Raw genomic sequence first — 13830 nt, forward strand, 5'->3', positions numbered from 1 at the left:
GCCACGGCAGGCGCTCTGCCGGCACTGGGAGGGTGGCAGGCAGGCAGGGAGCAGCGGACCCTCTGCAGGCAAACCGCCGGAGGCAGCCTGCCTGCCATGCCTGGGGCGGCAAAATCACTAGAGCCGCCCCTGGGGGTCACAAGCCGTCAACCTCCACCCCAAATCCCACTTTGCCTCCAGCATTTATAATGGTGTTAAATATATAAAAAAGTGTTTTTAATTTATAAGGGGGGGGGGCTCGCACTCAGAGGCTTGCTATGTGAAAGGGGTAATCAGTAAAAAAGTTTGAGCCACTGCCTTAGAGGCTATAAACAGCACAATTGCCAGCAGTTATAAGTTACCACACAGCTCTTTTTAAGCAAGCATATTTATTCTGAAGGTGAAAGCATTACAGAGAAAACATATAAAAACAGTAAAATAACTTACATACATGCTAATAAGCTTACCAGAGCTCACCCCAACTCAAACAAGGCTCTGATAGTAGCCAATTCTTCAAACTCCACAAAGAGTTTTTTTTCCCTGTGGCTACAAGTTCATAACAGCCTTAGCTCAGAACAAGAACACCCATGCAGTTTGGGTCTTTGATCTTCAGGTTCTGGGAACAGGTAATCAGTAGACAATGGTCCCTTCCTCAGGGCATAGCTTCAAAAGGCTGGGTTTTTGCATAACTGGAAGGGCATTTGCATTCATCTCCCCTTAGATATTTTCCAGGAATTCCAGTTCACACCTGTTGTCCCAAAATACCATTCTTGTCTGCCACAGTTTCAGTATAGTCCTTTGATAAGCCAGGTCTGCAATATTACATAACTATAATACAGTGGACACCAAAGATAGTGAAACTTAATTCAATAAGACTTTAGAAGAGTATTGCAGAAAATTTATGTCACAGTGGTAATAAGGGAAGAAAAGCCAACAGAATGCCGACTACTTGAGCCTGACTTTCTATCTCTTGTTGTTGCTAAAGCAGAATGGAAGTAGGTGACTATTATTACCTAAAAATAGAGAGTTAAGAGAACCCTTTGGGATCCTACTTTCTTCCCACCTGCTAGATGTTTGTCATACTTAGTTGAAGCTTACCAAAAATAACTTTATTTGTATTAACCTATCTTTGAGAAGATCCTGCAGACAGGTGTTTGTGCGTCTAAACCTAGACTCTGGATAGGAATCATGGCTCAAAATCCTAAGTAAAGAAAAAACTTTTGAGACAAATTTCATAGGATACAAGATTAGTTAGAATTCTTCTCAGCTCTTTTTCACCCTCTGCATCTTATGTACATGTGCAGCAGGGTAGTCCACTGACCCAACAAAACATAAAAATAAAACACAGGAAGAATGTTGATGCTTCAGTTTGGAGTAGATCAGAATCCAATCTAAGCTGTTTTCAAATACTTAGAGATGTTTTCCACACTTCCAAATACACTAATAATCTGTCTAGAAAAATCCTTACAACCCAAAGGCTATGAGTAGCATAATAAATATGGACATTTCTGAGCCAAGTCTAATGAAGCTTGTGTCATTAAATATCATTGTAAGGCTCTGCTCTCAATGAAGATAGACAAAAGGAAGCTCTGTTTCTGAACTAGCTGGGACTTGGAGACAAATGCTTTTATCACAGAATATTGTTAATTAGGTTAGTGAAGGGGTGTGTGTGTGTGTGTGTATATATATATGTGTGTGTGTGTGTATGTATATGTATGTATATATATATATGCAGAGCATGGCTGAGCTGAAACATGACCTGAAAATATTATGAATGCATTCCTAGAAATAGAATTAACATACACTAAATGGACCAACGTCAGTGATTTTTGTGCTTTAAGAAGGACTGCCTCTTAATTTTTCAGTTTGACATTTCTAATTTGTATGTTAATTATGTCATAAACAATCCTTGTTTGTCTCAGCTCAGTTAGAATACATATTCCACAGCGATCAGAATTGGACATTTAGGTCTCAATTCTCCACTCCTTTTCAGCAGTTTATGCCAGTATAAAACTGCTGTTGGGCCTTGTTCTGTAGAATTTCATTTCCAAAAACGTTGAGTAATAGGGCTTGTCTACATGCGTAACCTTTATGAAGTTTCCTGAACTCTAAAGCCATGGATTTGCTATAGCCTAACAACCAGAAGAAGCAATGGGCTTAAATTGCAAGAAGGAAGGTTTAGGTTGGACCAGGGGTCGGCAACCTTTGGCATGTGGCTCATCAGGGTAATCTACTGCCAGGCTGTGAGACATTTTGTTTTCCTTGACCATCCTCAGGCACAGCCCCCCACAGCTCCCATTGGCCAGAATGGTGAACCACTGCCAGTGGAAGTTGTGGGGGGCCGTGCCTATGGATGGTCAATGTAAACAAAATGTCTCGCGACCCGCCAGTGGATTACCCTGATGGGCCATGTCCCGAAGGTTGCTGACCCCTGGGTTTGATGAAAAAAAAAAAAACTAACTCACTGTCACAGGTAGTGAAAACAAATTGTTTAGGTGGAAGGGAAGGAATCCATCTGGAAAAAAAATTTTATTACCAGATTAGACCACACAGGAATGGTCATGTTGTTATTGTGTCCTGTCCTGCTGTGGAACTGACTGACTGACCTACTATTAATCTCCCTTCCAGTCCTACAATACACGATTCTATGATTAACAAACCCAGGCTCTGGTGGACCAAAGGGAGAGCAAGTTCCAAGGTCCCCTCATAGCGAGCACTCTGCTGCCAGCTCCCTCTCATTTAAATTTAGGGGATTCCAGCACAAGGGCCTGCAGCAATCTTAACTACCAGTTATGTCATGGAGAGGGAGGTGTCAGTCACTCTTTGCGTTGTCTGCATACGAATTTAAATGATATAACAAATGAAAGAGTTTTTCTCCTCAGCACAGGCCCTGCCAGCAGTACCTCTAGGAATCTTTTCCAACTCCTGGTCTATTTTGACAGTGGACTACTAATCGCAATAAATGCATACCAACTGGTGCAATAGTTTTGTAATATGGAACAAAGCCCACTAGGGAAATGACCAAGGTCACTTGTGATCTGAAACAAATTTGAGTCAGCCCCATGGATGTGGAAGGCTAATGTGCTTACATGCTCGGTCACCAAGCTCTCTAAGGTGATGTCTTAATTTAATAACAACATGAACAGGAGGCTATGTTCATTTTGAAGATGATGGGGGTGGAAACAGCTGTATTCTCCCCCAAAAGCTATTCATTTCTTTCATATTTTTCCTACTCTGTAATTATTCCTAATCAAACTACAACAAACAGTAAACACTAAAAATGAAATAAATGCAGTGACAGTTTGCCAATAATGAGCAGAAAATGTTCCATCTGTCTAGCAGTGAGTAAAAATCTGTGTAATTACTGCTCATTTTTCTTCTAATTGCTGAGTTATTAGTTTAAAGCTTACGCACAACTGGTGAACGGTGCTGACTACCCATTCTCTAATTACAGTCCCTGCTTTTCTGTGCTTGAAATCAGGAAAAGCATAAAATGGAATTTACATTTAGAAAAGATGTCTCCATTAACCCCTCCGGTAATAGCAGCTGTTCAGTTTTGTCTTAACAAGATCTTGAGACTAAATCCTCAGCTGGTATAAATCAACATACAATTTACACCAGCTGAAGACTTGATCCTAAATTTTGCAGTGGAAGTATCACTTTTTAATGTACATTTTAACTCCCCAGTGTCTGTCTTGTCTATTTTGGGTGTCAGCTTGGTGGGGCAGGTACCAGCTACTGCTCTGACAGTGTGGTGCCTAGCACAATGGGGGCCCTATTCTTGATCATTCCTTAGGCACTAACATTGTACCAACAATATTAACAATCAGCCAGAGCTAACTAAAGCTTTGTGTTTGAGTTGGCAGTAACAACCTCAGGAGCCCATAAAACATAACACTTGTATTTATCTAGCTAGTACCACAACTAAATGAACCAGGTATGATCTAAAATATGTGGGAAATCTTTTCCTTATTATGCCTGTAGTCTTAGTCATTGCCATTATAATAGAGCTGGAATGTTTCTGTGCCCAGAACTGAGGTGAGGAGAAGATAGACTGTTTCTATGGGAAATAGGTAGGAAAGGGTATCATGACTGACCATTCTTTTGATACGCTTGTGTAACCACCATTAACATTAATGGGGATTTGCACATGTCTCCGGACGGGATAATAGATTCTATAGATTAACCTACTTTAAAATACAAAACACACAGCAGCAGTAGAAGGGCCTTTGATTTCTTTACTTTTTTTTGTGATACTTAACCTCTTCTTGTGGATGTGGGGGAGGGGGAAATCATGAAAATGTATTTAAGAATCTCTGCTCTGTGCCTAGAGGACTGCAGCATTCCCACTTCTTTTCAACTCTGAATAAATGTATTTGCTTCGTGGGCTCACATGCATATTATGCATAATCCATTAGCTACAGTTGCCAGCTGTGTGGTGGAGATAGGGAATGGTGGGACTTCACAGATTTAAAAATGGCAAGGATACTTCACCCTAAAAAGAGCAGAAATAAAATAATTATTTGCATAATCTTTCTAGAGTCACCTAGGTTTCCTGAAAGCGGCTTAACATGTTTGAAATAATCTATTAGGAAAATATTTGGGGGGAAATATTCCTTTTTCTCATGACCATATGCATTTTGATTTTTTCTCTTGGTCTAAAAGATTTTCATTGTGTTTTATTCATCTTAAGAATATTTTCTTTTAGAAAAATAACTGTTCTTTAACCTTTGTTCACCCTAGAAGAATCCCAGTGAAAGCACAAGGTTGTCATGTGAAACAAGCTTATGATTCTTTTTATTTTATTTCTGATATTGGGTTCCAAACACAGTATATTGTAGAAAAAAGTATTGATTTAAATGCTATCAATACACATTACTACTTTGGAATTTATTTTTTCTTTGATGTAGAACTACTTGTTATGTTGCACTTAGAATGAAAGATCCCCTTGGCCTGCTAACCAACAGAGCTAATGAAATACTCTTCTTACCATTATGCATTAATGTAGCCCAACTGAAATTAGTCAGACTTTTCTCATAAAGTAAGGCTCACTTGCATGAGTCTGATTTTACAAGGACTGTTTGTTTCCCCACCAGTGTGTGTTGTCCAGTGTTTAATATTTGGTTTAGACTATGGAGGATAGGTACATGGAAGTGGATATTGTTCTTTGGGATATATAGATTCAGTTCAGCTGTGCATCTCAGCTTCAATTAATGAAAATTAGCACTCAGGAGGCCTGTTCCTTCAGGTCAGCAAAGTGAATCTTGTAATGTTTGAGGTTTTTTCACAGTACACCGCAGATGTGCATAGTCTATGTTAATGGAAGAAGAGAGGCTGAAACAGCAGTGTAAACCCAATAGAGAATTTCAAAGGCACCTAACCCACAGAAGCTTCTTAATAAACACAGAAATTCAAACATCTATACACCTGTTTTGCACTGATACAATATGGCTTGCCATTGAATGTTAAGTCTGCCTTGACCATTTATTGTACCTTTAAAAATTATGACATAGCATTAGCTGTGTTCACTCCCTAGAAAATAACAAACAAATAAACAAACAAAAAAGAGGAAGGTTAAGTGCTTTTTAATCACCTAAGCTCCAAATTTAGCAGCTTCTAAAGTAATTATTTTAACAAGTATAAAATGAATCACTTTAAAGCTCATTAAAACCTACCCAATTTATTAAAACTCAGATTTGACCATTTAAAAATATTTGCCACCAAAAATATCTACTTTTTAAAAATCCATCACTCATTAGAGGATTTAAAAAAAAACCCACCATATTTCTGTGACCCAAGTGTGCTTCCCTTCTTCTGGTTTTGCAGCCACTGCTGTCTAATGTGAACTGCTTGTAGATCTTGTCTACACAAGAAAGATGCATCAGTGACATTTAACCAAAATAAGTGTTTTGCACTGGTTTAACTCAATTGGTTTAAAATCGCATCTTTAGTTCAACTGTTTCAATTTTCTCATGTAAACAGGGCCTGAGTTACATGCTAACATCATCCACCAAGAAGCAAATATGAAAAGAAATTGTAATGTTAATTTCAGCTTTGTTGGAAATTGAGAGGGTGGGGGCTATTTAGGGGAAATTGCTGTTTGCCAAGGAAATGGTGTACATGAAAATAAATGTTATTTTCTAGCTTGTAAAATGGTGTTACAAACCATACAGCATTGAAAACAGTATTAAAAGCTATAAAACAGCTTGTGTCTTCATAAAATGTTAAGAAAAATATATCTGCAGAATAGATAATACTCTTTAAGATACAAGCAACTACCGCTTGTTTATTGTAACTGTAACATATGTGAGGACTTTTGTTTAATTCCCCAGTTGTCAGAAATGAGGTTGAAAGTTTTTAATAGCCTCTGGGTATCAAATCTACAGCCTCAGGCTCCTATTTGTAATTTAATAAGAGTAATTTATTATAAAGAGAGTAAAAACAAGAATTGCCCAGTAGCTATGAAAGCCCATTTACATTATAATTATCAGGCACATAACAGCTAGAAAATAGATAAAAGGAGCATTACAGTAGCACCACCACCAGCAACAGTATAGCATGCTAAGATATGATAGAAAATCATAGCTATAGAGAAATTTTATATGGGGGAAGAAGGGGTTTTAAATGAAAGGTCATCACCACCTCAGCTGGCTGGCTGATCCACCTGGTGGTATTACAAACCACTCTTCAGAAGGTTGTGAGAGGAACTTTAAAACACACTTTTCTTGAACCAGTTGGGATTGGGTGAGAATTATAACAACAGATCAACAGGGAAAGGTGCACCTGGTATCTCTAAAATACTTCTAGATCAGTGGATCCATAAAATACTTTTTAATTATGCTTCTTTCTCAAGCACTGGTATATCAGAAAATCTCAGTTCAAGGCAGCAAGGTTTAATGATGCTGGTAGACAGCTAACACCCCTTTTCTGAATATTACACATCCATGGATTAGATTTTAGAATCATAGAATCACAGAATCATAGGACTGGAAGGGACCTCAGGAGGTCATTTAGTCCAGTCCCCTGTACTTATGGCAGGACTAAGTATTATCTATACCAGTGGTGAGTAACCTGCAGCCTGTGGGCCACATGCAGCCCATCAGGGTAATCAGCTGGCGGGCCGCGAGACAGTTTGTTTACATTGACCGGGAATGGCGAACCGTGGCCACTGGGAGCTGCGGGCGAATGTGCCTGCGGACAGTCAACGTAAACAAACTGTCTCACGACCCACCAGCGGATTGTCATGATGGGCCACTGATCTAGACCATCCCTGACAAGTGTTTGTCTAACTTGCTCTTAAAATTTTCAGAGTTCAACATGCAGCTCCTATTTTAGGTACCTAAATAAAGTGTTTATCCATTGTTCTCAATTGGGGTGGGGGATGGGTGAGCCGCTAGGTTCTGAGAACATTTTGAAAATCTGGTCTATGCTAATGAGTAGCGAAATATCTGCTTGTGACTTCTACTTCTGTCTGAGAGGGCTATTCTCATAGAACTACATCTTGGAATTTTTTATGCACCTCATGACGGCTTCAAGACTAAAAATTAATTCAACTGATCCATTGAGTGTGTTTAAAGAGATAGCATTCCCAACCTAGATATGGTCAGTGTAAACAGGTCGGTCTCACCCCCTCGGGCGCCTCCTGCTGCTCTCTCTCTCTAATTTAGTCCAGCCAGCCTGCACCCACTGCAGGCTGGTGATCCACCTGTTGTTCGGCCCCCCGTCCCTCCCCCTGGACCCGCCCTTTTACATGGGTTGGGCTGCTGCCCCCCCCCCTTTCTCCTCTCTTCTCTCTCTCTTCTCTCTCTCCTCTCCCCCCCTCCTCTATCCCTACCTGCCTCAGTTATGGCTGCTGCCAGTCATTGTCTAGCCCCTCACTCTGGGGCAGACTGCAGTCCTACTCATCACAGGCAAAGTTTGGTTTTGCTGGTTTGTTGCTGCCCCTACCTAGCCCCCCCCCCCCCCCCCCCCCCCCCCCCTGGCCTGCTAGGCTGCTGGGCTGCCTGGGCTCTCGGGGCTCCCCAGCTCTCCCCTCCCTGCCCCCCCCCCTGCAGTGCTGCCAGGCCCAGGCAGCAGCCAGGCCCTCAAGCCTCCCTCCAGACTGTCTGAGAGCTGGAGAGAGAGACTCTTTCTTCTTCCTTGCCTGCTTCCTGCTTCTCAGTTTTGGGGCGCCCAGCCAGCGCCACAATCAGCCAAGCTTTTTGGAGCAGCAGAGCAGCCCAGCCAGCAGCCTGCTTCCCCCCCCTTCGCAGGAGCACAGGGCACAGGGTCCACCCAGTCAGATTTACACCTTTCCTGATATTCTCTTTTCTGTTAACTTACATAACATCAGAGATAGACTTCAGTCTGAGTTTTTCTGTTCTGGGGTTGCTCCCTGAAGGGATTTCTCTGTCACTAATATTTCCTCTGCCTCAGATTGTTACTCAAACTTTTTATAGTTTACTCCTGGCTTGGAGCTAATTGGGTCCCTTTGGTGTGGCTGCCAGGGTGACTCACAAGATCACTGCATCTCAATGCAGGGTCTCAAAAATAACCTTGTTGCATGGGTTATTTGCTGGGTCTCAAAAATGCTGGCCCAGTAGACCATGTATAGAACCACTGTTGTGTGATTTCTGCTTTAGAAGCGTATTTTGATATTCTTGAAACTGAAAAAATTCAAGGACAAAACTCTGCATCTATCTCATAATTCTGAAATAAGATATAAAAGTAGTGATGTGCTGTCAGTGTGTTTAGAAGAGGTTTCTGCATTTTTCCCCTCTTTAAACTAAGTTAAATCATATGCATATGCTCCTCCTCTGCACCCTGCTTCTGTTATGAGGCACCTATCTCAGCCTGTCAGTTGCAGCACTCATCAGAGGAGTGGCTAGGGCCCTGTTTCCTCACCCCCAACAATCGTATAGGGATTCTAATGCCTCCTTTCTGTTGCAAGAACCTCTGTAAGAGATGTTTGGCAGGTCTCCCTTCTCACTGTCAGCTGTTGTTTCATACAGCAAACTTCATAACTCCTGTCACCATCTAGAATCTTCAGAGGAAGGTTCACTAGCCCCAAGATGTACCAGGTTTAGAACTTCCCAGACATGCTGTATGCTTTGATGCATAGCTACTGAGGGAGCATCAGGCTGCAACAGCAGTGGACAAATATTCCTTTTATGCTAAAATGAGGGATTGAGAAACAAGAAGTGCAACTAAATGAAACTTTCCCAAATCTCAAATAGTTTTGGCATAATGATCTAATTTTACCCATCCTTAGAAACCATCACTAAACATATCTGGTGTTTTTTTTAATTTACCATTTGCCTCTTTTTTGTTTAAAATTGGAAAATATAAAATACCTTAGTTATTCCTTCAATGAACATATCCCCAGACAGAAATGACCTAGTAGAAAGAATGTGTGATAAGGTTATGAAATTTGCTGCTGGTACACAATTGGGGATGGCAGGGGGACAATAATGTTCAAAATTACTTGAATAAAAACAGAAAGATGTAGCAGAAAAATGACACAGGCAATTCAGAGTAACATCAGGTAATGAAACTAGGGAGGAAAAAAAAAGAGAAGAAAATAAACTCAAAATAGCCATAAGTTACAAAACCCTCAAAACGACATTCTAAGTCTCTAACTTCTTGTCTTCCCTAGAAAATTAGGTCATTTTAATTAACATGATGTTAAATATGATTTTGTAATCAGCAGGGGTGAGTTGTGTTTTAACACTGCTTCAGCAGGTTGTGGGTAAATCCTACTGGACCTATAGGGTCAATTATAATCAGCTGACATAAACCCTATAGTTCCAGTAGGATTTACCCATGATCAAGTGGCATAATGGTCTCTATCTACAGTGCCATGCTTTATGCAGTACTAAAATGTAACCTTGAAGAACCATGTCATCTAACTTGACCTCATTTTCAAGTGATGACAAGCCTCAAGAGCTTAATGTTTGAAGCAGAGGAAGAGACAGATTTTGCTTTGAAATCCCTCTTGATATTAATGGGACATTAATAAAGCCAAATTCTTGCTGTGGAAATGTTATGCCTAAGCTTAAGCGAAATGTTAGTTTTTTACAATCCTTTCTGCAAGGAAAGCTCATGCTTTCCCATTAATGGTGCAGTAATTTCTGTGTATATACCTCTAACTGCCATATAAAAAAGACGAAGAGCCCAAACAACATCAAAATAGAGATAGGGAAGTGTTTGGTTCAGAGCTAGAATTTAAAGAACTAAAAGGAGTTTATATGGCCTTTAATGGTGTTTGGAGCAAGAGTGTAGCTCTATATATCCCATAATAGTAAAAAAGTAAATAAAGGATTGAAATTTAAAGAAAAGCATATGAGCTAAGCATTGCATTTTATTACACGGTGAACATTTAAAAATAACTTTTCTGACACATTTACTGGTGCTATATATGGGTTTGCACGTGTCCCAAAATGTATGATTCAGAAAAAGGCAGAGCATTAAAAAATGGTCAGAAAGTCCACATGAGCAGCTCTTTTAGTTGTTGAAATTCAAGAAGGGACGTGTTTGTCATCCTACTTCACAAAGAGATTTTCCATTTTTACTATCTCTGGCCTGCTCCGGCTTATGTTTAGTTTTATAAGTATAGAAATAAATATCATGGTTAGCAATAAAACACAAAGAAAGGGTTAGAGTGGAAAAAAAAGCACAAATTATTGCTGGGATATTATATATTCTTTTACAAGGGCATCTGTCCCCTCCAGCTGTTGGGTGGTGCCTCCTGATACCTTAAGCTTTCAGAACTCTTAGCAAATTTGGGTCCTCTGGGGCTGCACGACCATCCCCTAGAACAGGGGTTCTCAAACTTCATTGCACCACAACCCACTTCTGACAACAAAAAATATTACATGACCCCAGTAGGAGGGACCAAAACTGATCCTGCCCAAGTCCCACTGTCCCAGGTGGTGGGGCCAAAGCACCCCAGCCCCCTGAGCCAGCCCAGTGAAAATGAGCAAGTGAGTAAGGGTGGGAAAAGTGAGCAACAGAGGGAGGGGGGATGGAGTGAATGGGGCGGAGCCTCAGAAATGGGGCAGGGCCTGGGATGGGGCAGGGCAGGGGCGGGGCAAGGGTGTTTGGTTTTGTGAGAGTAGGAAGTTGGCAACCCTAACTTCAGAGGTGCACCTTGTGCCTGAGAATTTACCAGGAACCGAATGTGTGTGTTAAGTGCCTCATATGCGTTGAGGAAACTTATTCCCCAGAACATTGCTCAGTCTTCTGAGTGTTCACCCCCAGAGTGTGCTGGGATCACAGATGGACTCGCTGAGACTGCAAGCCTACCTCACAGGAAAAGCCTTAAAGGGATAGGCACTGGCACCTGAATGCAGGGCCCACAATGGCTATCAGCAACACTGAGGCCCAGTATTGCCAAGTGAGCAAAGGCATCTGCTCTGGCTTCAGCCCAACATCCAAAAGAAGCTCTAGGCAAAGTCTTCTGAAGCATTGATCGCTGTTTAGGCATTAAAACAGCATTGAAACTATCTGCTGTGACAGCCTCAGCATGTTATACCTATGCAGGAGTCCAGAGCTGACACCTCTCTTAGGGATCTGAAGGCAATTCCCCTCTTCCCTGGCACTGGCTGTGTTTAGATGGGCTTCATCAGAGTAGATGCCTTAGAGAAAGGAGAATAGAAAGCCTAGCTTCCAATTCCATAGTGCTCTGAGAAAGACACCTTTGCACCAATTGGAGCAAGAATCATTGGAACCAACCTCTCTGTCACCAGAGATAGGACAACAGAGATATCTGACACTGGCGCAGGCAGAACTGTCCTGAACCCATGTGTCTTGGGGAGTTGCGATCTGCCCAAAACTCATGTTAGATGCAGCATTCAAAAATGAATATATATACTTCTTTTGACGGTGTCATTTAGACAATACTAACAAAAAGAGAATTGAAATAGTTAAAGATATTTATCTAATATTGACAAAGAAAATCTTTCTAGTGCTGCTAGGTCACTCAGCATTTATCCAATCTATTAGCTTAAACTTTGGGGGACTACTGTATTTGCATTTTTTGGCCTCAATCCTGCCCTCAGATGTGTTGAAGCGGAGCTTCACTCCAGCGTAAAGTCAATGCTAGTCTATAATAGCATAAAGGTCCATATAAGTGCATCTATTTGTAGGATTGGGGCCATTTTCCTTACTGTCTGTGTTTCATAGCACCTAAAGGCCCAAGCAGAGACATATTCTTTTAGGTGCTGTGTACACATGCTCTTTCTAAGAGCCATTTTGTTTCTCTTGCTTTGCCAGCATTTGTCGTTCATCTTGAGCTTCAGCTAAAGGAAGAATTTTTGCTCATGTTTAGTAAAGACATGTATACTGTGTTGTACTAATTGGACCCTGAGGTTAATTGTAGTTTTTAAAAAACATTAATATAAAGTCTACTCTATAGCTTGTCTGCAGCATGAAAGTTTAAGTCTGAATTCTGTATTCTGTGTAGGGAGCCGAGAAGAGTTAGCTATATGCAGGAGAGTTACAACTGCTTCTCTCCAGGCTGTTAGTAACCTCTGCAACACATCTGGGAAGAGGTCTAGGGAAGATCTCAGAAATAACGTATTTATAAACTTCATGTCGGAGAAGGGGAAATCACTCTGCATTAATTAGGGATGGGATAATAGAACACCGAAACAGGCAATTTAATTTTAAAAAGTAAGCATGGGTTCACAAAAGGGAGGTCATGCCTAGCAAATCTAATTCTCTTTTAAAAATTATTACTAAGAAATAATGTGATGTTATGCGAATAGCTATGGAAATAATTTACCTGAACTAAGCTGTAAAGTTAGAGATCAATGCGTGTGATACTTGAGAGTAAAGAATAGCTTATCAAAGAGGATAATTTGCATAGAAGCAGTTTCGGATGGAGGCAGGTGACTAATGGAATGCCACAAGGATTAACAATGACCTGAGGATGGAATATGCAGTTTGGCGATTAAATGGCTGACAGAAAATTAGGGAGCAAATTAATCTAAAGAAGGAATATAGTAAAATTCAGAATAACTCTGTGCATGTAATGTGTTAGATAGGTTTTCATCAGCTATTTATGTAGAACACAGGAGACTAATGGCCAACAACATGGCAAAAGGAGTGTAGACCCAGCAGAGACTCAAGCAATAATTAACGAACAAAAATGCATGGCCACTGTGATATACTTTCTTGATGGAGAATCTAAAACCATACATATCTGTCATTTATATACAACGTACACGTTTTTGTTGTTGTTTTTGCAGAGATTTACTCATTTTGATACTGCCGAGTAAAATACATCTTATAAGGATAACTAGTCCTTTTGAAAGTCTATTTGCTTCACTTAGCCCCCAGATGCAGCATTGAGTGTCAACATTAAACATTAACCAGCCATGTCTTAGTAAGTAAACTGGTATAAGGAAAGAAGTTGTGTGCTCAATTTATTTCCTATTTTCAGGAAATGCTTGGAACATGACATTGGTTTTGGATGACTTCCTCAGTTTTAGCCCATTGTTGTCAAAATCTGAATTAGACAATTTCAGATAGGTCACTGCAGCTCAGCTGAGAAAATAATGGATCTGCCTGAATGCCAGAGGTTAACGGTTCTTGGAGATGTTCACATATTATTCTTAGCAGCTGTCATCCCAACCCAATCAGTGGTGTGAATCACTCAAAGTTACAGCCGTGTCTGGTTTGTGCACCTTGGGCAATTAGCCATATTCACCACTTCAACTGACTAGCAGGAGAATGGCAATAATGTTTCCATTTGAATGGCAACTGTTATTCGATGATGAACACAGGATGTTGTCATCAGCCTCATCACCATTGTCATAGACACCCTCAACCTCACCATTCTCATCAATCATGTCTGCTGTGAGAGCATTG

General features: G+C 40.7%; 1 protein-coding gene across 2 annotated transcripts in view; it reads left to right on the forward strand.

Annotated features, from left to right (window-relative positions):
• DSCAM (DS cell adhesion molecule) overlaps nt 1-13830 on the forward strand; it is a 627413-nt gene that overhangs the window by 160348 nt on the left and 453235 nt on the right. The gene's annotated exons all lie outside the window — the stretch shown is intronic.

Source organism: Mauremys reevesii, linkage group 1, assembly GCF_016161935.1.
Source record: "Mauremys reevesii isolate NIE-2019 linkage group 1, ASM1616193v1, whole genome shotgun sequence".
Lineage (NCBI taxonomy): Eukaryota > Metazoa > Chordata > Testudines > Geoemydidae > Mauremys > Mauremys reevesii.